At 43.5% G+C, this 26,606-nt stretch overlaps 1 protein-coding gene across 1 annotated transcript in view; it reads right to left on the bottom strand.

Moving 5' to 3' along the window:
- Positions 1-26,606, bottom strand: part of LOC124462527 (histone H2B-like) — a 65,749-nt gene that overhangs the window by 6,755 nt on the left and 32,388 nt on the right. The window lies entirely within an intron of this gene.

Genomic DNA, 26,606 nt, shown 5'->3' with positions numbered 1-26,606 from the left:
TGTCGTCTTTGTTGTTGAAATATAGTCATCTTCAGAAGTAAAGAATTTCGAAAAGTCATCAAATCTTTTCATGGAATTTCAAAATAAAATTTCAATGTAAAGCTTAAATTGTTAACAATTCAACGGCCATCAGATAAATAGTTAAGATACATTTGACAAATATAGGCCTGTTTCCGTCGAAGCAAATAAATTCCATGTTCATGGCTCACAGTAAAATATACATCAGGCCTCAGTAGACACCAACGGGTATCGAGTAGAACAAGAATGCATTGTAGTCTATCAGATGATTATCTATGAGACCTGTCAGTTTTCGCAGTGTTGTAAAGGCTCTAGACTTACAATTAATGTAATCTCAAATAAAACAGGCAAAATCATTTCCAATCTTTAATATCATTATAATTGCATGATCGAATTTAATGTGTTTCTCTCTGGCACACATTAGTCAGATGAAACACAGGTGCAGCTCACACTGTTTTTTGAAACCATAAAGACGGAAGATGTGGTGAAAGTGTTTATGGTTTCTAATAAACGCTGACAAGTTACTGACAGGAAACACAGTGAGGCCGTTTAACCACAGTTTGATCAAAAGATAATTTATCGTAGGCTACAGATGAGTTTCAAAGGATGATGATTAGGCTACGATGATGATGACGATGATGACGATGATGATGGTACTAGTTTTTCAAATCAAACTGTGACATCTTTTGAAAACTACCCATCATTCACATCACAAAGTGTATTCTAAATCACCCTTCCTTATAAATACACATTTAGAAACATGACTGTTAATACATTTTCCATAAATCCATACGGCCAATAGTGTTGTGGAAGCTACAACAAAAAAGTGACATCTTTGCATTCACAAGGAAGCTTAAACAGCACTTTATCGTGATATAGTTATGAATAATAATTCATTTATTTAACTTAAATGTGTTATCAGTTTATATCTAAACTTGAAAATAATATCTCTCCAAAACTGATTCATATGGAGTATAGTGTTGACTTCGATGGCCTAATGCACGAGGACACTGCATCAAGGATAATGATTACACCTTAACAGGGCAATTTAACTGCATGTTCTTACCATAAAATCATTGCAACATGTAATTTAATTGTAGTTGCTCTTCAGTGTAGTAAATAAACCGCTAACAACTCACTGTTAATTATATAATTGATGCCTGCTTTCCCACAGGTACACTTTTAATTTGCAATGTGTTTAACTACATGCTCTTATGTTTCTTCCTCTTGGCACTTATTTGCTTTTCACAATGTATCTTCATATTTTGGCTACCCGCAATGTTTTGGGGCTATCTCGTTCATGATCATTGACCTACGCACTTTTGTAAAGCTCTTTCTTGGAAGTCGCTTTGGATAAAAGCGTCTGCTAAATTAATTAATGTAAATGTAAATGTAAACAACATTGTGCAATATTACCATCTTGTGGACGAAACGCAGATAAAACATGCAGTTCTAGTGATTACCTTTGAACACAATCCTTTAGTTTGTAACATTGTATTCTCTATCATAACTATGTCCCTGCCTGTCCAGTCATTGTTTTATGGTTGAGGTTCTATTTGTAGTTTTTTGGGGGTTTAAATTGTAGTTGTCTTGCTTATGCTATCCTTTCCAAACATGTCTTCACTGTACAGACAGTATACTTAATATTCTTAATATGTGAAAATATAACAAGTAGATTACAGGAAGATTATTGTTACAAATAATTCTAATAATATTTTTGTGTAAGTAAATTCTAAGATGTTGTTGACTGAAACATGGTGAGGCATTGCAATCATTTTATTTGAATTCATATTCATTGTACAAATCAGTGTTTTTCCCCACACACTAACTTTTTGTATCATGACATTGCATGTATCTGTCCCAGAGGTTTATAATCAACATTTCTACGTTTCATAGCTTTTTATATCTAAACATATTACGCTTTTGTAGAAGTAAAATAAAAAATTGTATAAATAGCATTTTGAAAGGCAGTGTAGCTACCGCCCTTTCAAGAAAGGTCAAAAGGTGAAATAAAAAAAATACAAACTAACTTAAAAGAAGAACAACATCATAGTATTAAACGTATCTAAATTAAATTGTCCAAACAGTTTTGCTTGCTTAAAATAGGAAGATAAAATACAAAGTATGGTTATTACAAGTTTGTAAAACACATACATATTGAAACAGACCAGATAAAAGGTCGAATTCTTAACTTCTGCTCCATGATCATGTTTTAATCATGTTTTTATGTGTCTTTAGTGTGCAGCAGAAACATCATACTATAGATTTCCAATACATACATAGGGGGGTGTAAGTGTGTGCAAGACCACCTTCTTGAGGACAAATGAACACAAAATACATTATCTTAATATGGCTCTACATAAAGCTAGTGATTTACTTGTCATCATAAATTCAGCATTCCTGACTGTCCTCAACCCAATAAAGCTTCTTCGGGATGAAGATTGAAAGGCTGTTTATTGTATGAATGTACGTCTGCTATATCTGCATAAAGTCAATGTGTCTGCAGCCAGTGTGTGTATATTTAATAATTTTCCATGAACAATTATTTGTAATTGTATTATTATTACTAAGATATGTTATGGATTTTATACTGTATAATCATAAAGCTTGACTGTTTTATAACTCTCCATTCACAGGCACATTGCTATGAGTTTGATCGTACACAGCTGCACAGTAGGAATGTGGTGAACATGTTCATGGTTTTCTAATGAAGGCTCTGATGTTGTTAACTGGCAACACAGTGAGACTGTTCAACCACAGTTAGATTGACAGGTGATTCATCATATGCATTAGACAGTCACTCTAACCAAAGTTTCATAGCTAGAGATTGTTTGGGAGTCCATGTGTACAGCCTACCCCTTTTACACAAGCTAAAGGTCATGCTAGGCAATTATCTCAACCAATAGAGGATTAAAGCATGGTGGACACGTGACATGAGGTAAGATGAACTATCTGAAACCACACACCCCATTACATCTTTATTTCTCTTCCCACACTGAACAAAGACTTTAACAACTTCAGTTACAACAGTTGACAGTTTAATGGTGTAGACATGTTCCTTGTTTTCAGTGCTTTTACATCTGTTCTGTTTTTAGGTGAGTTTTCCACATGTACTGTAAATGTGACATTGACAGCTGTGGTCACAAGATAAAGTCAGATTCTTTCTCTGTACAACAGTGGCAGCTGGAGACCAACTGGTCCAGGACCAGACGTCATGGACCAGGAGAGAGGGCGAGAGTGTCTCCTTCAGCTGCAGAGGCACTGGGCAGTGTGGTGATTCTTATGTCCGCTGGTACCAGGAAAGAGCAGGGGATCCTTTTGTTATAATTTTACTTATTAATAAAGACAATGGAAACATTTATTCAGGTTTCGGTCATCCTCAAAAAGATGACTTCTCAGCTTTGAAAAGGGACAACCACTATGAGTTGGAGATAAAGTCAGTTAAACTGTCCCATTCTGCCACCTACTACTGTTCCTGCTGGAAGAGTAGCGTGCCCCACAGTGACAACTGTCTCTGATACTCAGTTCAAAAACTGTCTGGGCTTCATCTAGATAGACGATAAAACATTGCAGCAGGAAGTGACATAGTGAGACAGGTTGAGGAGTTGGTAGAAATCAGCCAGACTGTTAGCTTCATACTTCTGCTACAACTGAAAATCAATTTCTGGTTTAAATGAGGACAAAGCAGAATCGTGTATCAAAATACCAACAGTTTGGTTCCTCCTTGTAGTCTGAACTACTACTATTAAGAACAGGCATTATTATAAGAACAGGCCAGATCAGGCTGGCCTGAGGAAAGCCCAGGAGATCATCACTGACCCATCCCATGTTCTACATGCTGAGTACCTGCATCTGTTGTAGATAACATAGATTAAACAAATATGTCGTCCCTTTTTCGATACACAATGGAAATACCAGAGGATGAGGAACAGACAAGGCCAGGATGGACACAGGGGGATCTTTGCCTGTATTGAAGGGATTGGTACACATCTTCTAAAATGGATGTTTTTTTTCAGTTGTCTGAAGAATGTCTTTTACAGCTGCATTACGGGTGAAGTCAAAGCAAAATTTAACACAATAAAGTTCATCTTGAATCATAAACAAGTGAAATTGTTGAAAACATTTTCTGAACAATAGCAGAGGCTGGAGACGTTGTTCCAGGACCAGAAGTCATGGACCAGGAGAGGGAGAGAGGGACATGAGGTTAAATTAACTGTTCAAAAGAGACATCTACCCAAAACCACATAATAATCTCCCCATTTAAACTAAACCAGCATCTACTAGTTAGCCATCTAAGGGCACAGTAGCAGTTTCATAATTTGCATTTCTTTGTTCAGGTGAATTGAGTTGTTAACCATATATAGTATAACATCTTTTAAAATACATTGCAAGATGTTTTCTGAACCACAAGCCTGATATTATGGACTCAAAGACTGAAAGCTGCATAGGCACTGAGCAGTATTCAACCATTCAATATCGGAAGAACCTTTTACTCTCATTATGAACATTGATTAATGAACAACACCCTCTTGCAAATTGAATAACATGTTCTGAGAGGGCAGGGGAGTTGTTAAACGTCTGGGTCAGTGCAGTACAGTCCAACACAGTTCACATTACAACTCATGCAGTTCTGGGTTTGTTCTGTACACAGTTTTACAAGGATGTATTTAGTGCCCATCATAATGCCATCAGTGTGTGATTAATTCATGCAAACATGAACAGTTTGAATTTGATGTTCACATTGAACTGATGTTTCAGTGTTTGTGTAACTGCAGACAATGGAGCAGCAGATAACTGAAGACAATGGAGCAGCAGATAACTGAAGACAATGGAGCAACAGATAACTGAAGACAATGGAGCAGCAGATAACTGAAGACAATGGAGCAGCAGATAACTGAAGACAATGGAGCAGCAGATAACTGAACACAATGGAGCAGCAGATAACTGAAGACAATGGAGCAGCAGATAACTGAAGACAATGGAGCAGCAGATAACTGAAGACAATGGAGCAGCAGATAACTGAAGACAATGGAGCAGCAGATAACTGAAGACAATGGAGCAGCAGATAACTAAAGACAATGGAGCAGCAGATAACACAGACCCCGAAAGACGGCCAGCGTGTCTCAGACTGTGAAGCACTGGTGAGTGAAGCCTGTCTGCTGGTTGGTACCAGGAAGAAACTGGTGAGTGAAGCCTGTCTGCTGTGGTACCAGGAAGGCACTGGTGAGTGAAACCTGTCTGCTGGTTGGTACCAGGAAGGCACTGGTGAGTGAAGCCTGTCTGCTGGTTGGTACCAGGAAGGCACTGGTGAGTGAAGCCTGTCTGCTGGTTGGTACCAGGAAGGCACTGGTGAGTGAAACCTGTTTGCTGGTTGGTACCAGGAAGGCACTGTTGAGTGAAGCCTGTCTGCTTGTTGTTACCAGGAGAAACATTGTATGTATACTATTTAGATCAGGGGTGTCGAACTCCGGTCCTCGAGGGCCGCTGTCCTGCATGTTTTAGATTTTTCCCTGCTCCAACACACCTGATTCAATTAAATGGTTTGTTATAACGACCCTTCATTCAAATCAGGTGAGCTGGATCAGGGAAACATCTAAAACATGCAGGACAGCGGCCCTCGAGGACCGGAGTTCGACACCCCTGATTTAGATAGTAAACTATTATTGTGCATTGAAAGTTACTTGTTCTCCTTGAAACGTATCTATCACGCTACGGCGGTGAAAACGTTGATCTATTCTGGTTGATATGATTATATATTGATTATAAACATGGACTTTTGGAGTAGGTTTTAACAGAAGGCCTCTGAGTCACTTACAGTGGATCTCCACGCTTTACCGGAGCCTCTGAGTGGTTGGTTTACTTACTAGGTCGGTGGTTAAATCCATATTATAGTAGAGATAAACAACTGATTAGTGAACACGCATACTTTACGGTCGGTGCTCTGATCAAGCAGACCATTTTTACCTACGCCAGAGTTTCATGTCATTAACTGTTTAGCACAGTTAGACAGTTAAATAGCGGATAAATGAAAGTAATCTTTACTAATTTGGTCCATTTCCTTTGTTTCGGTAAGTAATCAAAACATGTAACATGCATGTGCTTAAAAAATAAATACATTTGATGTTTCAGTGCAGCCATGGCAACACAGGAGCAGGTGTCATGGACCAAGAGAGAAGGAAAGAGTGTCCTTCAGCTGCAGCAACAATGAGCAGGGTGTCCGTACTCATTGGGATCAAAACATGGAGAAACTTTCATCTGGATTCTTCATTTCTCTTCAAGTGGAGGTGTCAGTTCATAAACCCCTCATCCTCAGAAGGCAGACTGCTCTGTTGTTTTGGAAGGAGGCCAATGTCAGTTAAAGATCCAGTCTGTTAAACTGTCCATTCTGCCACCTACTACTGTGGCATCTGAACGGGGAGGTCCCAAAGTGAGGACAAGTCAACCCACTTTGTACAAAAACAAGTGGAACTCACTTGGTGCAGAAGCCTCATTCATACAACCTCACCTCTGTTCATTTTCCCATGAAAGCTGTACACCACCAGGGTAGATATAACATTGGCTTTGTCTGTCAAATAATGTAAACAACATGCAAACTACAAAGACAGAAACACTTAATGAGAAATGGACATTATGCGTGCAACTGATTTCTGATACAGAGGCTATAACAGGAGGGCAGACTCACTATTAGACAGGAGGGCAGACTCACTATTATACAGGAGGGCAGACTCACTATTAGACAGGAGGGCAGACTCACAATTAGACAGGAGGGCAGACTTACTATTTGACAGGAGGGCAAACTGAATATTAGACAGGAAGGCAGACTCACTATTATACAGGAAGGCAGACTCACTATTAGACAGGAGGGCAGACTCACAATTAGACAGGAGGGCAGACTTACTATTAGACAGGAGGGCAGACTCACTATTATAGAGGAAGGCAGACTCACTATAGTAGAGGAGAACATATTCACTAATATACAGGACGGTAGACTCACTATAATGCAGGAGGGCAGACTCACTGTTATACAGGAGGGCAGACTCACTATTAGACAGGAGGGCAGACTCACTATTAGACAGGAGGGCAGACTCACTATTAGACAGGAGGTCAGCCTCACTATTATACGGGAGGGCAGACTCACTATAATACAGGACGGCAGGTTCACTATTATACAGGAGGGCAGACTCACTATTATACAGGGGGGCAGGCTCACTGTTATACAGGAGGGCAGACTCATTATTATACAGGAGGTCAGACTCACTATTAAACAGGAGGGCAGTCTAACTATTATACAAGAGGGCATCATCACTATTATACAGGAGGTCAGCCTCACTATTATACAGGAGGTCAGCCTCACTATTATACAGGAGGGCAGACTCACTATTATACAGGAGGGCAGACTCACTATTATACAGGGGGGCAGGCTCACTATTAAACAGGAGGGCAGGCTAACTATTATACAAGAGGGCAGACTCACTATTATACAGGAGGTCAGCCTCACTATTGTACAGGAGGGCAGACTCACTAATAGACAGGAGGGCAGACTCACTATTATACAGGAGGGCAGACTCACTATTAGACAGGAAGGCACACTCACTATAATAGCGGAGAACAGATTCACTATTATACAGGAGGGCACACTCACTATTATAAAGGAGGGCAGACTCACTATTAGACAGGAGGGCAGACTCACTATTAGACAGGAGGGCAGATTCACTATTAGACAGGAGTGCAGACTCACTATTATACAGGAGGGCAGACTCACTATTATACAGGAGGGCAGACTCACTATTATACAGGGGGGCAGGCTCACTATTAAACAGGAGGGCAGGCTAACTATTAGACAGGAAATTAGACTCACTATTATACAGGAGGGCAGACTCACTATTAGACAGGAGGGCAGACTCACAATTAGACAGGAGGGCAGACTTACTATTAGACAGGAGGGCAGACTCACTATTAGACAGGAAATTAGACTCACTATTATACAGGAGGGCAGACTCACTATTAGACAGGAGGGCAGACTCACAATTAGACAGGAGGGCAGACTTACTATTAGACAGGAGGGCAGACTCACTATTAGACAGGAAGGCAGACTCACTATTATACAGGAGGGCATACTCACTATTAGACAGCAGGGCAGGCTCACTATTAGACAGGAGGTCAGACTCACCATTAGACAGGAGGGCAGACTCACTATTAGACAGGAGGGCAGACTCACTATAATACAGGAAGGCAGACTCAATATAATAGAGGAGAAAAGATTCACTAATTTACAGGACGGCAGACTCACTATAATACAGGAGGGTAGACTCACTATTATACAGGAGGGGCGACTCACTATTATACAGGAGGGCAGACTCACTATTATACAGGAGGGCAGACTCACTATTAGACAGGAGGGCAGACTCACTATTAGACAGGAGGGCAGACTCACTATTATACAGGAGGGCAGACTCACTATAATACAGGAGGGCAGGTTCACTATTATACAGGAGGGCAGACTCACTATTATACAGGGGGGCAGGCTCACTATTATACAGGAGGTCATACTCACTATTATACAGGAGGTAAGACTCACTATTAAACAGGAGGGCAGGCTCACTATTATACAGGAGGGCATAATCACTATTATACAGGAGGTCAGCCTCACTATTATACAGGAGGTCAGCCTCACTATTATACAGGAGGTCAGCCTCACTATTATAGAGGAGGGCAGACTCACTATTATACAGGAGGTCAGACTCACTATTATACAGGAGGGCAGACTCACTATTATACAGGAGGGCAGGCTCACTATTATACAAGAGGGCATAATCACTATTATACAGGAGGTCAGCCTCACTATTATACAGTAGGTCAGCCTCACTATTATACAGGAGGTCAGGCTCACTGTTATACAGGAGGGCAGACTCATTATTATACAGGAGGTCAGACTCACTATAATAGCGGAGAACAGATTCACTATTATACAGGAGGGCACACTCACTATTATAAAGGAGGGCAGACTCACTATTAGACAGGAGGGCAGACTCACTATTAGACAGGAGGGCAGACTCACAATTAGACAGGAGGGCAGACTTACTATTTGACAGGAGGGCAAACTGAATATTAGACAGGAAGGCAGACTCACTATTATACAGGAAGGCAGACTCACTATTAGACAGGAGGGCAGACTCACAATTAGACAGGAGGGCAGACTTACTATTAGACAGGAGGGCAGACTCACTATTATAGAGGAAGGCAGACTCACTATAGTAGAGGAGAACATATTCACTAATATACAGGACGGTAGACTCACTATAATGCAGGAGGGCAGACTCACTGTTATACAGGAGGGCAGACTCACTATTAGACAGGAGGGCAGACTCACTATTAGACAAGAGGGCAGACTCACTATTAGACAGGAGGTCAGCCTCACTATTATACGGGAGGGCAGACTCACTATAATACAGGACGGCAGGTTCACTATTATACAGGAGGGCAGACTCACTATTATACAGGGGGGCAGGCTCACTGTTATACAGGAGGGCAGGCTCATTATTATACAGGAGGTCAGACTCACTATTAAACAGGAGGGCAGTCTAACTATTATACAAGAGGGCATCATCACTATTATACAGGAGGTCAGCCTCACTATTATACAGGAGGTCAGCCTCACTATTATACAGGAGGGCAGACTCACTATTATACAGGAGGGCAGACTCACTATTATACAGGGGGGCAGGCTCACTATTAAACAGGAGGGCAGGCTAACTATTATACAAGAGGGCAGACTCACTATTATACAGGAGGTCAGCCTCACTATTATACAGGAGGGCAGACTCACTATTAGACAGGAGGGCAGACTCACTATTATACAGGAGGGCAGACTCACTATTAGACAGGAAGGCACACTCACTATAATAGCGGAGAACAGATTCACTATTATACAGGAGGGCACACTCACTATTATAAAGGAGGGCAGACTCACTATTAGACAGGAGGGCAGACTCACTATTAGACAGGAGGGCAGATTCACTATTAGACAGGAGTGCAGACTCACTATTATACAGGAGGGCAGACTCACTATTATACAGGAGGGCAGACTCACTATTATACAGGGGGGCAGGCTCACTATTAAACAGGAGGGCAGGCTAACTATTAGACAGGAAATTAGACTCACTATTATACAGGAGGGCAGACTCACTATTAGACAGGAGGGCAGACTCACAATTAGACAGGAGGGCAGACTTACTATTAGACAGGAGGGCAGACTCACTATTAGACAGGAAATTAGACTCACTATTATACAGGAGGGCAGACTCACTATTAGACAGGAGGGCAGACTCACAATTAGACAGGAGGGCAGACTTACTATTAGACAGGAGGGCAGACTCACTATTAGACAGGAAGGCAGACTCACTATTATACAGGAGGGCATACTCACTATTAGACAGCAGGGCAGGCTCACTATTAGACAGGAGGTCAGACTCACCATTAGACTGGAGGGCAGACTCACTATTAGACAGGAGGGCAGACTCACTATAATACAGGAAGGCAGACTCAATATAATAGAGGAGAACAGATTCACTAATTTACAGGACGGCAGACTCACTATAATACAGGAGGGCAGACTCACTATTATACAGGAGGGCCGACTCACTATTAGACAGGAGGGCAGACTCACTATTATACAGGAGGGCAGACTCACTATTAGACAGGAGGGCAGACTCACTATTAGACAGGAGGGCAGACTCACTATTATACAGGAGGGCAGACTCACTATAATACAGGAGGGCAGGTTCACTATTATACAGGAGGGCAGACTCACTATTATACAGGGGGGCAGGCTCACTATTATACAGGAGGTCATACTCACTATTATACAGGAGGTAAGACTCACTATTAAACAGGAGGGCAGGCTCACTATTATACAAGAGGGCATAATCACTATTATACAGGAGGTCAGCCTCACTATTATACAGGAGGTCAGCCTCACTATTATACAGGAGGTCAGCCTCACTGTTATACAGGAGGGCAGACTCACTATTATACAGGAGGTCAGACTCACTATTATACAGGAGGGCAGACTCACTATTATACAGGAGGGCAGGCTCACTATTATACGGGAGGGCAGACTCACTATAATACAGGACGGCAGGTTCACTATTATACAGGAGGGCAGACTCACTATTATACAGGGGGGCAGGCTCACTGTTATACAGGAGGGCAGACTCATTATTATACAGGAGGTCAGACTCACTATTAAACAGGAGGGCAGTCTAACTATTATACAAGAGGGCATCATCACTATTATACAGGAGGTCAGCCTCACTATTATACAGGAGGTCAGCCTCACTATTATACAGGAGGGCAGACTCACTATTATACAGGAGGGCAGACTCACTATTATACAGGGGGGCAGGCTCACTATTAAACAGGAGGGCAGGCTAACTATTATACAAGAGGGCAGACTCACTATTATACAGGAGGTCAGCCTCACTATTATACAGGAGGGCAGACTCACTATTAGACAGGAGGGAAGACTCACTATTATACAGGAGGGCAGACTCACTATTAGACAGGAAGGCACACTCACTATAATAGCGGAGAACAGATTCACTATTATTCAGGAGGGCACACTCACTATTATAAAGGAGGGCAGACTCACTATTAGACAGGAGGGCAGACTCACTATTAGACAGGAGGGCAGACTCACTATTAGACAGGAGTGCAGACTCACTATTATACAGGGGGGCAGGCTCACTGTTATACAGGAGGGCAGACTCATTATTATACAGGAGGTCAGACTCACTATTAAACAGGAGGGCAGTCTAACTATTATACAAGAGGGCATCATCACTATTATACAGGAGTGCAGACTCACTATTATACAGGAGGGCAGACTCACTATTATACAGGAGGGCAGACTCACTATTATACAGGGGGGCAGGCTCACTATTAAACAGGAGGGCAGGCTAACTATTAGACAGGAAATTAGACTCACTATTATACAGGAGGGCAGACTCACTATTAGACAGGAGGGCAGACTCACAATTAGACAGGAGGTCAGACTCACTATAATAGCGGAGAACAGATTCACTATTATACAGGAGGGCACACTCACTAATATAAAGGAGGGCAGACTCACTATTAGACAGGAGGGCAGACTCACTATTAGACAGGAGGGCGGACTCACTATTAGACAGGAGTGCAGACTCACTATTATACAGGAGGGTAGACTCACTATTATACAGGAGGGCAGACTCACTATTATACAGGGGGGCAGGCTCACTATTAAACAGGAGGGCAGGCTAACTATTAGACAGGAAATTAGACTCACTATTATACAGGAAATTAGACTCACTATTATACAGGAGGGCAGACTCACTATTAGACAGGAGGGCAGACTCACAATTAGACAGGAGGGCAGACTTACTATTAGACAGGAGGGCAGACTCACTATTAGACAGGAAGGCAGACTCACTATTATACAGGAGGGCAGACTCACTATTAGACAGGAGGGCAGACTCACAATTAGACAGGAGGGCAGACTTATTATTAGACAGGAGGGCAGACTCACTATTAGACAGGAGGGCAGACTCACTATTATACAGGAGGGCAGACTCACTATTATACAGGGGGGCAGGCTCACTATTAAACAGGAGGGCAGGCTAACTATTAGACAGGAAATTAGACTCACTATTATACAGGAGGGCAGACTCACTATTAGACAGGAGGGCAGACTCACAATTAGACAGGAGGTCAGACTCACTATAATAGCGGAGAACAGATTCACTATTATACAGGAGGGCACACTCACTAATATAAAGGAGGGCAGACTCACTATTAGACAGGAGGGCAGACTCACTATTAGACAGGAGGGCGGACTCACTATTAGACAGGAGTGCAGACTCACTATTATACAGGAGGGCAGACTCACTATTAGACAGGAGGGCAGACTCACTATAATACAGGAAGGCAGACTCAATATAATAGAGGAGAACAGATTCACTAATTTACAGGACGGCAGACTCACTATAATACAGGAGGGCAGACTCACTATTATACAGGAGGGCCGACTCACTATTAGACAGGAGGGCAGACTCACTATTATACAGGAGGGCAGACTCACTATTAGACAGGAGGGCAGACTCACTATTAGACAGGAGGGCAGACTCACTATTATACAGGAGGGCAGACTCACTATAATACAGGAGGGCAGGTTCACTATTATACAGGAGGGCAGACTCACTATTATACAGGGGGGCAGGCTCACTATTATACAGGAGGTCATAGTCACTATTATACAGGAGGTAAGACTCACTATTAAACAGGAGGGCAGGCTCACTATTATACAAGAGGGCATAATCACTATTATACAGGAGGTTAGCCTCACTATTATACAGGAGGTCAGTCTCACTATTATACAGGAGGTCAGCCTCACTATTATACAGGAGGGCAGACTCACTATTATACAGGAGGTCAGACTCACTATTATACAGGAGGGCAGACTCACTATTATACAGGAGGGCAGGCTCACTATTATACGGGAGGGCAGACTCACTATAATACAGGACGGCAGGTTCACTATTATACAGGAGGGCAGACTCACTATTATACAGGGGGGCAGGCTCACTGTTATACAGGAGGGCAGACTCATTATTATACAGGAGGTCAGACTCACTATTAAACAGGAGGGCAGTCTAACTATTATACAAGAGGGCATCATCACTATTATACAGGAGGTCAGCCTCACTATTATACAGGAGGTCAGCCTCACTATTATACAGGAGGGCAGACTCACTATTATACAGGAGGGCAGACTCACTATTATACAGGGGGGCAGGCTCACTATTAAACAGGAGGGCAGGCTAACTATTATACAAGAGGGCAGACTCACTATTATACAGGAGGTCAGCCTCACTATTATACAGGAGGGCAGACTCACTATTAGACAGGAGGGCAGACTCACTATTATACAGGAGGGCAGACTCACTATTAGACAGGAAGGCACACTCACTATAATAGCGGAGAACAGATTCACTATTATTCAGGAGGGCACACTCACTATTATAAAGGAGGGCAGACTCAATATTAGACAGGAGGGCAGACTCACTATTAGACAGGAGGGCAGACTCACTATTAGACAGGAGTGCAGACTCACTATTATACAGGGGGGCAGGCTCACTGTTATACAGGAGGGCAGACTCATTATTATACAGGAGGTCAGACTCACTATTAAACAGGAGGGCAGTCTAACTATTATACAAGAGGGCATCATCACTATTATACAGGAGTGCAGACTCACTATTATACAGGAGGGCAGACTCACTATTATACAGGAGGGCAGACTCACTATTATACAGGGGGGCAGGCTCACTATTAAACAGGAGGGCAGGCTAACTATTAGACAGGAAATTAGACTCACTATTATACAGGAGGGCACACTCACTATTAGACAGGAGGGCAGACTCACAATTAGACAGGAGGTCAGACTCACTATAATAGCGGAGAACAGATTCACTATTATACAGGAGGGCACACTCACTAATATAAAGGAGGGCAGACTCACTATTAGACAGGAGGGCAGACTCACTATTAGACAGGAGTGCAGACTCACTATTATACAGGAGGGTAGACTCACTATTATACAGGAGGGCAGACTCACTATTATACAGGGGGGCAGGCTCACTATTAAACAGGAGGGCAGGCTCACTATTATACAGGAGGTCATACTCACTATTATACAGGAGGTAAGACTCACTATTAAACAGGAGGGCAGGCTCACTATTATACAAGAGGGCATAATCACTATTATACAGGAGGTCAGCCTCACTATTATACAGGAGGTCAGCCTCACTATTATACAGGAGGTCAGACTCACTATTATACAGGAGGGCAGACTCACTATTATACAGGAGGGCAGGCTCACTATTATACAAGAGGGCATAATCACTATTATACAGGAGGTCAGCCTCACTATTATACAGGAGGTCAGCCTCACTATTATACAGGAGGTCAGGCTCACTGTTATACAGGAGGGCAGACTCATTATTATACAGGAGGTCAGACTCACTATAATAGCGGAGAACAGATTCACTATTATACAGGAGGGCACACTCACTATTATAAAGGAGGGCAGACTCACTATTATACAGGAGGTCAGACTCACCATTAGACAGGAGGGCAGACTCACTATTAGACAGGAGGGCAGGCTCACTATTATACAAGAGGGCATAATCACTATTATACAGGAGGTCAGCCTCACTATTATACAGGAGGTCAGCCTCACTATTATACAGGAGGTCAGGCTCACTGTTATACAGGAGGGCAGACTCATTATTATACAGGAGGTCAGACTCACTATAATAGCGGAGAACAGATTCACTATTATACAGGAGGGCACACTCACTATTATAAAGGAGGGCAGAATCACTATTATACAGGAGGTCAGACTCAGTATTATACAGGAGGGCAGACTCACTATTATACAGGAGGGCAGGCTCACTATTATACAAGAGGGCATAATCACTATTATACAGGAGGTCAGCCTCACTATTATACAGGAGGTCAGCCTCACTATTATACAGGAGGTCAGGCTCACTGTTATACAGGAGGGCAGACTCATTATTATACAGGAGGTCAGACACACTATAATAGCGGAGAACAGATTCACTATTATACAGGAGGGCACACTCACTATTATAAAGGAGGGCAGACTCACTATTAGACAGGAGGGCAGACTCACTATTAGACAGGAGGGCAGACTCACTATTAGACAGGAGGGCAGACTCACTATTAGACAGGAGTGCAGACTCACTATTATACAGGAGGGCAGACTCACTATTATACAGGAGGGCAGACTCACTATTATACAGGGGGGCAGGCTCACTATTAAACAGGAGGGCAGGCTAACTATTAGACAGGAAATTAGACTCACTATTATACAGGAGGGCAGACTCACTATTAGACAGGAGGGCAGACTCACAATTAGACAGGAGGGCAGACTTACTATTAGACAGGAGGGCAGACTCACTATTAGACAGGAAATTAGACTCACTATTATACAGGAGGGCAGACTCACTATTAGACAGGAGGGCAGACTCACAATTAGACAGGAGGGCAGACTTACTATTAGACAGGAGGGCAGACTCACTATTAGACAGGAAGGCAGACTCACTATTATACAGGAGGGCATACTCACTATTAGACAGCAGGGCAGGCTCACTATTAGACAGGAGGTCAGACTCACCATTAGACAGGAGGGCAGACTCACTATTAGACAGGAGGGCAGACTCACTATAATACAGGAAGGCAGACTCAATATAATAGAGGAGAACAGATTCACTAATTTACAGGACGGCAGACTCACTATAATACAGGAGGGCAGACTCACTATTATACAGGAGGGCCGACTCACTATTAGACAGGAGGGCAGACTCACTATTATACAGGAGGGCAGACTCACTATAATACAGGAGGGCAGGTTCACTATTAAACAGGAGGGCAGACTCACTATTATACAGGGGGGCAGGCTCACTATTATACAGGAGGTCATACTCACTATTATACAGGAGGTAAGACTCACTATTAAACAGGAGGGCAGGCTCACTATTATACAAGAGGGCATAATCACTATTATACAGGAGGTCAGCCTCACTATTATACAGGAGGTCAGCCTCACTATTATACAGGAGGTCAGCCTCACTATTATACAGGAGGGCAGACTCACTATTATACAGGAGGTCAGACTCACTATTATACAGGAGGGCAGACTCATTATTATACAGGAGGTCAGACTCACTATAATAGCGGAGAACAGATTCACTATTATACAGGAGGGCACACTCACTATTATAAAGGAGGGCAGAATCACTATTATACAGGAGGTCAGACTCAGTATTATACAGGAGGGCAGACTCACTATTATACAGGAGGGCAGGCTCACTATTATACAAGAGGGCATAATCACTATTATACAGGAGGTCAGCCTCACTATTATACAGGAGGTCAGCCTCACTATTATACAGGAGGTCAGGCTCACTGTTATACAGGAGGGCAGACTCATTATTATACAGGAGGTCAGACTCACTATAATAGCGGAGAACAGATTCACTATTATACAGGAGGGCACACTCACTATTATAAAGGAGGGCAGACTCACTATTAGACAGGAGGGCAGACTCACTATTAGACAGGAGGGCAGACTCACTATTAGACAGGAGGGCAGACTCACTATTAGACAGGAGTGCAGACTCACTATTATACAGGAGGGCAGACTCACTATTATACAGGAGGGCAGACTCACTATTATACAGGGGGGCAGGCTCACTATTAAACAGGAGGGCATGCTAACTATTAGACAGGAAATTAGACTCACTATTATACAGGAGGGCAGACTCACTATTAGACAGGAGGGCAGACTCACAATTAGACAGGAGGGCAGACTTACTATTAGACAGGAGGGCAGACTCACTATTAGACAGGAAATTAGACTCACTATTATACAGGAGGGCAGACTCACTATTAGACAGGAGGGCAGACTCACAATTAGACAGGAGGGCAGACTTACTATTAGACAGGAGGGCAGACTCACTATTAGACAGGAAGGCAGACTCACTATTATACAGGAGGGCATACTCACTATTAGACAGCAGGGCAGGCTCACTATTAGACAGGAGGTCAGACTCACCATTAGACAGGAGGGCAGACTCACTATTAGACAGGAGGGCAGACTCACTATAATACAGGAAGGCAGACTCAATATAATAGAGGAGAACAGATTCACTAATTTACAGGACGGCAGACTCACTATAATACAGGAGGGCAGACTCACTATTATACAGGAGGGCCGACTCACTATTAGACAGGAGGGCAGACTCACTATTATACAGGAGGGCAGACTCTCTATTAGACAGGAGGGCAGACTCACTATTATACAGGAGGGCAGACTCACTATAATACAGGAGGGCAGGTTCACTATTAAACAGGAGGCCAGACTCACTATTATACAGGGGGGCAGGCTCACTATTATACAGGAGGTCATACTCACTATTATACAGGAGGTAAGACTCACTATTAAACAGGAGGGCAGGCTCACTATTATACAAGAGGGCATAATCACTATTATACAGGAGGTCAGCCTCACTATTATACAGGAGGTCAGCCTCACTATTATACAGGAGGTCAGCCTCACTATTATACAGGAGGGCAGACTCACTATTATACAGGAGGTCAGACTCACTATTATACAGGAGGGCAGACTCATTATTATACAGGAGGTCAGACTCACTATAATAGCGGAGAACAGATTCACTATTATACAGGAGGGCACACTCACTATTATAAAGGAGGGCAGAATCACTATTATACAGGAGGTCAGACTCAGTATTATACAGGAGGGCAGACTCACTATTATACAGGAGGGCAGGCTCACTATTATACAAGAGGGCATAATCACTATTATACAGGAGGTCAGCCTCACTATTATACAGGAGGTCAGCCTCACTATCATACAGGAGGTCAGGCTCACTGTTATACAGGAGGGCAGACTCATTATTATACAGGAGGTCAGACTCACTATAATAGCGGAGAACAGATTCACTATTATACAGGAGGGCACACTCACTATTATAAAGGAGGGCAGACTCACTATTAGACAGGAGGGCAGACTCACTATTAGACAGGAGGGCAGACTCACTATTAGACAGGAGGGCAGACTCACTATTAGACAGGAGTGCAGACTCACTATTATACAGGAGGGCAGACTCACTATTATACAGGAGGGCAGACTCACTATTATACAGGGGGGCAGGCTCACTATTAAACAGGAGGGCAGGCTAACTATTAGACAGGAAATTAGACTCACTATTATACAGGAGGGCAGACTCACTATTAGACAGGAGGGCAGACTCACAATTAGACAGGAGGGCAGACTTACTATTAGACAGGAGGGCAGACTCACTATTAGACAGGAAATTAGACTCACTATTATACAGGAGGGCAGACTCACTATTAGACAGGAGGGCAGACTCACAATTAGACAGGAGGGCAGACTTACTATTAGACAGGAGGGCAGACTCACTATTAGACAGGAAGGCAGACTCACTATTATACAGGAGGGCATACTCACTATTAGACAGCAGGGCAGGCTCACTATTAGACAGGAGGTCAGACTCACCATTAGACAGGAGGGCAGACTCACTATTAGACAGGAGGGCAGACTCACTATAATACAGGAAGGCAGACTCAATATAATAGAGGAGAACAGATTCACTAATTTACAGGACGGCAGACTCACTATAATACAGGAGGGCAGACTCACTATTATACAGGAGGGCCGACTCACTATTAGACAGGAGGGCAGACTCACTATTATACAGGAGGGCAGACTCTCTATTAGACAGGAGGGCAGACTCACTATTATACAGGAGGGCAGACTCACTATAATACAGGAGGGCAGGTTCACTATTAAACAGGAGGCCAGACTCACTATTATACAGGGGGGCAGGCTCACTATTATACAGGAGGTCATACTCACTATTATACAGGAGGTAAGACTCACTATTAAACAGGAGGGCAGGCTCACTATTATACAAGAGGGCATAATCACTATTATACAGGAGGTCAGCCTCACTATTATACAGGAGGTCAGCCTCACTATTATACAGGAGGTCAGCCTCACTATTATACAGGAGGGCAGACTCACTATTATACAGGAGGTCAGACTCACTATTATACAGGAGGGCAGACTCATTATTATACAGGAGGTCAGACTCACTATAATAGCGGAGAACAGATTCACTATTATACAGGAGGGCACACTCACTATTATAAAGGAGGGCAGAATCACTATTATACAGGAGGTCAGACTCAGTATTATACAGGAGGGCAGACTCACTATTATACAGGAGGGCAGGCTCACTATTATACAAGAGGGCATAATCACTATTATACAGGAGGTCAGCCTCACTATTATACAGGAGGTCAGCCTCACTATCATACAGGAGGTCAGGCTCACTGTTATACAGGAGGGCAGACTCATTATTATACAGGAGGTCAGACTCACTATAATAGCGGAGAACAGATTCACTATTATACAGGAGGGCACACTCACTATTATAAAGGAGGGCAGAATCACTATTATACAGGAGGTCAGACTCAGTATTATACAGGAGGGCAGACTCACTATTATACAGGAGGGCAGGCTCACTATTATACAAGAGGGCATAATCACTATTATACAGGAGGTCAGCCTCACTATTATACAGGAGGTCAGCCTCACTATCATACAGGAGGTCAGGCTCACTGTTATACAGGAGGGCAGACTCATTATTATACAGGAGGTCAGACTCACTATAATAGCGGAGAACAGATTCACTATTATACAGGAGGGCACACTCACTATTATAAAGGAGGGCAGACTCACTATTAGACAGGAGGGCAGACTCACTATTAGACAGGAGGGCAGACTCACTATTAGACAGGAGGGCAGACTCACTATTAGACAGGAGTGCAGACTCACTATTATACAGGAGGGCAGACTCACTATTATACAGGAGGGCAGACTCACTATTATACAGGGGGGCAGGCTCACTATTAAACAGGAGGGCAGGCTAACTATTAGACAGGAAATTAGACTCACTATTATACAGGAGGGCAGACTCACTATTAGACAGGAGGGCAGACTCACAATTAGACAGGAGGGCAGACTTACTATTAGACAGGAGGGCAGACTCACTATTAGACAGGAAATTAGACTCACTATTATACAGGAGGGCAGACTCACTATTAGACAGGAGGGCAGACTCACAATTAGACAGGAGGGCAGACTTACTATTAGACAGGAGGGCAGACTCACTATTAGACAGGAAGGCAGACTCACTATTATACAGGAGGGCATACTCACTATTAGACAGCAGGGCAGGCTCACTATTAGACAGGAGGTCAGACTCACCATTAGACAGGAGGGCAGACTCACTATTAGACAGGAGGGCAGACTCACTATAATACAGGAAGGCAGACTCAATATAATAGAGGAGAACAGATTCACTAATTTACAGGACGGCAGACTCACTATAATACAGGAGGGCAGACTCACTATTATACAGGAGGGCCGACTCACTATTAGACAGGAGGGCAGACTCACTATTATACAGGAGGGCAGACTCTCTATTAGACAGGAGGGCAGACTCACTATTATACAGGAGGGCAGACTCACTATAATACAGGAGGGCAGGTTCACTATTAAACAGGAGGCCAGACTCACTATTATACAGGGGGGCAGGCTCACTATTATACAGGAGGTCATACTCACTATTATACAGGAGGTAAGACTCACTATTAAACAGGAGGGCAGGCTCACTATTATACAAGAGGGCATAATCACTATTATACAGGAGGTCAGCCTCACTATTATACAGGAGGTCAGCCTCACTATTATACAGGAGGTCAGCCTCACTATTATACAGGAGGGCAGACTCACTATTATACAGGAGGTCAGACTCACTATTATACAGGAGGGCAGACTCATTATTATACAGGAGGTCAGACTCACTATAATAGCGGAGAACAGATTCACTATTATACAGGAGGGCACACTCACTATTATAAAGGAGGGCAGAATCACTATTATACAGGAGGTCAGACTCAGTATTATACAGGAGGGCAGACTCACTATTATACAGGAGGGCAGGCTCACTATTATACAAGAGGGCATAATCACTATTATACAGGAGGTCAGCCTCACTATTATACAGGAGGTCAGCCTCACTATCATACAGGAGGTCAGGCTCACTGTTATACAGGAGGGCAGACTCATTATTATACAGGAGGTCAGACTCACTATAATAGCGGAGAACAGATTCACTATTATACAGGAGGGCACACTCACTATTATAAAGGAGGGCAGACTCACTATTAGACAGGAGGGCAGACTCACTATTAGACAGGAGGGCAGACTCACTATTAGACAGGAGGGCAGACTCACTATTAGACAGGAGTGCAGACTCACTATTATACAGGAGGGCAGACTCACTATTATACAGGAGGGCAGACTCACTATTATACAGGGGGGCAGGCTCACTATTAAACAGGAGGGCAGGCTAACTATTAGACAGGAAATTAGACTCACTATTATACAGGAGGGCAGACTCACTATTAGACAGGAGGGCAGACTCACAATTAGACAGGAGGGCAGACTTACTATTAGACAGGAGGGCAGACTCACTATTAGACAGGAAATTAGACTCACTATTATACAGGAGGGCAGACTCACTATTAGACAGGAGGGCAGACTCACAATTAGACAGGAGGGCAGACTCACTATTAGACAGGAGGGCAGACTCACTATTAGACAGGAGTGCAGACTCACTATTATACAGGAGGGCAGACTCACTATTATACAGGAGGGCAGACTCACTATTATACAGGGGGGCAGGCTCACTATTAAACAGGAGGGCATGCTAACTATTAGACAGGAAATTAGACTCACTATTATACAGGAGGGCAGACTCACTATTAGACAGGAGGGCAGACTCACAATTAGACAGGAGGGCAGACTTACTATTAGACAGGAGGGCAGACTCACTATTAGACAGGAAATTAGACTCACTATTATACAGGAGGGCAGACTCACTATTAGACAGGAGGGCAGACTCACAATTAGACAGGAGGGCAGACTTACTATTAGACAGGAGGGCAGACTCACTATTAGACAGGAAGGCAGACTCACTATTATACAGGAGGGCATACTCACTATTAGACAGCAGGGCAGGCTCACTATTAGACAGGAGGTCAGACTCACCATTAGACAGGAGGGCAGACTCACTATTAGACAGGAGGGCAGACTCACTATAATACAGGAAGGCAGACTCAATATAATAGAGGAGAACAGATTCACTAATTTACAGGACGGCAGACTCACTATAATACAGGAGGGCAGACTCACTATTATACAGGAGGGCCGACTCACTATTAGACAGGAGGGCAGACTCACTATTATACAGGAGGGCAGACTCTCTATTAGACAGGAGGGCAGACTCACTATTATACAGGAGGGCAGACTCACTATAATACAGGAGGGCAGGTTCACTATTAAACAGGAGGCCAGACTCACTATTATACAGGGGGGCAGGCTCACTATTATACAGGAGGTCATACTCACTATTATACAGGAGGTAAGACTCACTATTAAACAGGAGGGCAGGCTCACTATTATACAAGAGGGCAGGCTCACTATTATACAGGAGGTCAGCCTCACTATTATACAGGAGGTCAGCCTCACTATTATACAGGAGGTCAGCCTCACTATTATACAGGAGGGCAGACTCACTATTATACAGGAGGTCAGACTCACTATTATACAGGAGGGCAGACTCATTATTATACAGGAGGTCAGACTCACTATAATAGCGGAGAACAGATTCACTATTATACAGGAGGGCACACTCACTATTATAAAGGAGGGCAGAATCACTATTATACAGGAGGTCAGACTCAGTATTATACAGGAGGGCAGACTCACTATTATACAGGAGGGCAGGCTCACTATTATACAAGAGGGCATAATCACTATTATACAGGAGGTCAGCCTCACTATTATACAGGAGGTCAGCCTCACTATCATACAGGAGGTCAGGCTCACTGTTATACAGGAGGGCAGACTCATTATTATACAGGAGGTCAGACTCACTATAATAGCGGAGAACAGATTCACTATTATACAGGAGGGCACACTCACTATTATAAAGGAGGGCAGACTCACTATTAGACAGGAGGGCAGACTCACTATTAGACAGGAGGGCAGACTCACTATTAGACAGGAGGGCAGACTCACTATTAGACAGGAGTGCAGACTCACTATTATACAGGAGGGCAGACTCACTATTATACAGGAGGGCAGACTCACTATTATACAGGGGGGCAGGCTCACTATTAAACAGGAGGGCAGGCTAACTATTAGACAGGAAATTAGACTCACTATTATACAGGAGGGCAGACTCACTATTAGACAGGAGGGCAGACTCACAATTAGACAGGAGGGCAGACTTACTATTAGACAGGAGGGCAGACTCACTATTAGACAGGAAATTAGACTCACTATTATACAGGAGGGCAGACTCACTATTAGACAGGAGGGCAGACTCACAATTAGACAGGAGGGCAGACTTACTATTAGACAGGAGGGCAGACTCACTATTAGACAGGAAGGCAGACTCACTATTATACAGGAGGGCATACTCACTATTAGACAGCAGGGCAGGCTCACTATTAGACAGGAGGTCAGACTCACCATTAGACAGGAGGGCAGACTCACTATTAGACAGGAGGGCAGACTCACTATAATACAGGAAGGCAGACTCAATATAATAGAGGAGAACAGATTCACTAATTTACAGGACGGCAGACTCACTATAATACAGGAGGGCAGACTCACTATTATACAGGAGGGCCGACTCACTATTAGACAGGAGGGCAGACTCACTATTATACAGGAGGGCAGACTCACTATTAGACAGGAGGGCAGACTCACTATTATACAGGAGGGCAGACTCACTATAATACAGGAGGGCAGGTTCACTATTATACAGGAGGGCAGACTCACTATTATACAGGGGGGCAGGCTCACTATTATACAGGAGGTCATACTCACTATTATACAGGAGGTAAGACTCACTATTAAACAGGAGGGCAGGCTCACTATTATACAAGAGGGCATAATCACTATTATACAGGAGGTCAGCCTCACTATTATACAGGAGGTCAGCCTCACTATTTTACAGGAGGTCAGCCTCACTATTATACAGGAGGGCAGACTCACTATTATACAGGAGGTCAGACTCACTATTATACAGGAGGGCAGACTCATTATTATACAGGAGGTCAGACTCACTATAATAGCGGAGAACAGATTCACTATTATACAGGAGGGCACACTCACTATTATAAAGGAGGGCAGAATCACTATTATACAGGAGGTCAGACTCAGTATTATACAGGAGGGCAGACTCACTATTATACAGGAGGGCAGGCTCACTATTATACAAGAGGGCATAATCACTATTATACAGGAGGTCAGCCTCACTATTATACAGGAGGTCAGCCTCACTATTATACAGGAGGTCAGGCTCACTGTTATACAGGAGGGCAGACTCATTATTATACAGGAGGTCAGACTCACTATAATAGCGGAGAACAGATTCACTATTATACAGGAGGGCACACTCACTATTATAAAGGAGGGCAGACTCACTATTAGACAGGAGGGCAGACTCACTATTAGACAGGAGGGCAGACTCACTATTAGACAGGAGGGCAGACTCACTATTAGACAGGAGTGCAGACTCACTATTATACAGGAGGGCAGACTCACTATTATACAGGAGGGCAGACTCACTATTATACAGGGGGGCAGGCTCACTATTAAACAGGAGGGCAGGCTAACTATTAGACAGGAAATTAGACTCACTATTATACAGGAGGGCAGACTCGCTATTAGACAGGAGGGCAGACTCACAATTAGACAGGAGGGCAGACTTACTATTAGACAGGAGGGCAGACTCACTATTAGACAGGAAATTAGACTCACTATTATACAGGAGGGCAGACTCACTATTAGACAGGAGGGCAGACTCACAATTAGACAGGAGGGCAGACTTACTATTAGACAGGAGGGCAGACTCACTATTAGACAGGAAGGCAGACTCACTATTATACAGGAGGGCATACTCACTATTAGACAGCAGGGCAGGCTCACTATTAGACAGGAGGTCAGACTCACCATTAGACAGGAGGGCAGACTCACTATTAGACAGGAGGGCAGACTCACTATAATACAGGAAGGCAGACTCAATATAATAGAGGAGAACAGATTCACTAATTTACAGGACGGCAGACTCACTATAATACAGGAGGGCAGACTCACTATTATACAGGAGGGCCGACTCACTATTAGACAGGAGGGCAGACTCACTATTATACAGGAGGGCAGACTCACTATTAGACAGGAGGGCAGACTCACTATTAGACAGGAGGGCAGACTCACTATTATACAGGAGGGCAGACTCACTATAATACAGGAGGGCAGGTTCACTATTATACAGGAGGGCAGACTCACTATTATACAGGGGGGCAGGCTCACTATTATACAGGAGGTCATACTCACTATTATACAGGAGGTAAGACTCACTATTAAACAGGAGGGCAGGCTCACTATTATACAAGAGGGCATAATCACTATTATACAGGAGGTCAGCCTCACTATTATACAGGAGGTCAGCCTCACTATTATACAGGAGGTCAGCCTCACTATTATACAGGAGGGCAGACTCACTATTATACAGGAGGTCAGACTCACTATTATACAGGAGGGCAGACTCATTATTATACAGGAGGTCAGACTCACTATAATAGCGGAGAACAGATTCACTATTATACAGGAGGGCACACTCACTATTATAAAGGAGGGCAGAATCACTATTATACAGGAGGTCAGACTCACTATTATACAGGAGGGCAGACTCACTATTATACAGGAGGGCAGGCTCACTATTATACAAGAGGGCATAATCACTATTATACAGGAGGTCAGCCTCACTATTATACAG

The sequence above is a fragment of the Hypomesus transpacificus genome, unplaced genomic scaffold (genome assembly GCF_021917145.1).
Source record: "Hypomesus transpacificus isolate Combined female unplaced genomic scaffold, fHypTra1 scaffold_223, whole genome shotgun sequence".
NCBI lineage: Eukaryota > Metazoa > Chordata > Actinopteri > Osmeriformes > Osmeridae > Hypomesus > Hypomesus transpacificus.
The sequence above is the reverse complement of the archived record's forward strand: the minus strand, read 5'-3'. Positions and strand labels throughout refer to the sequence as shown.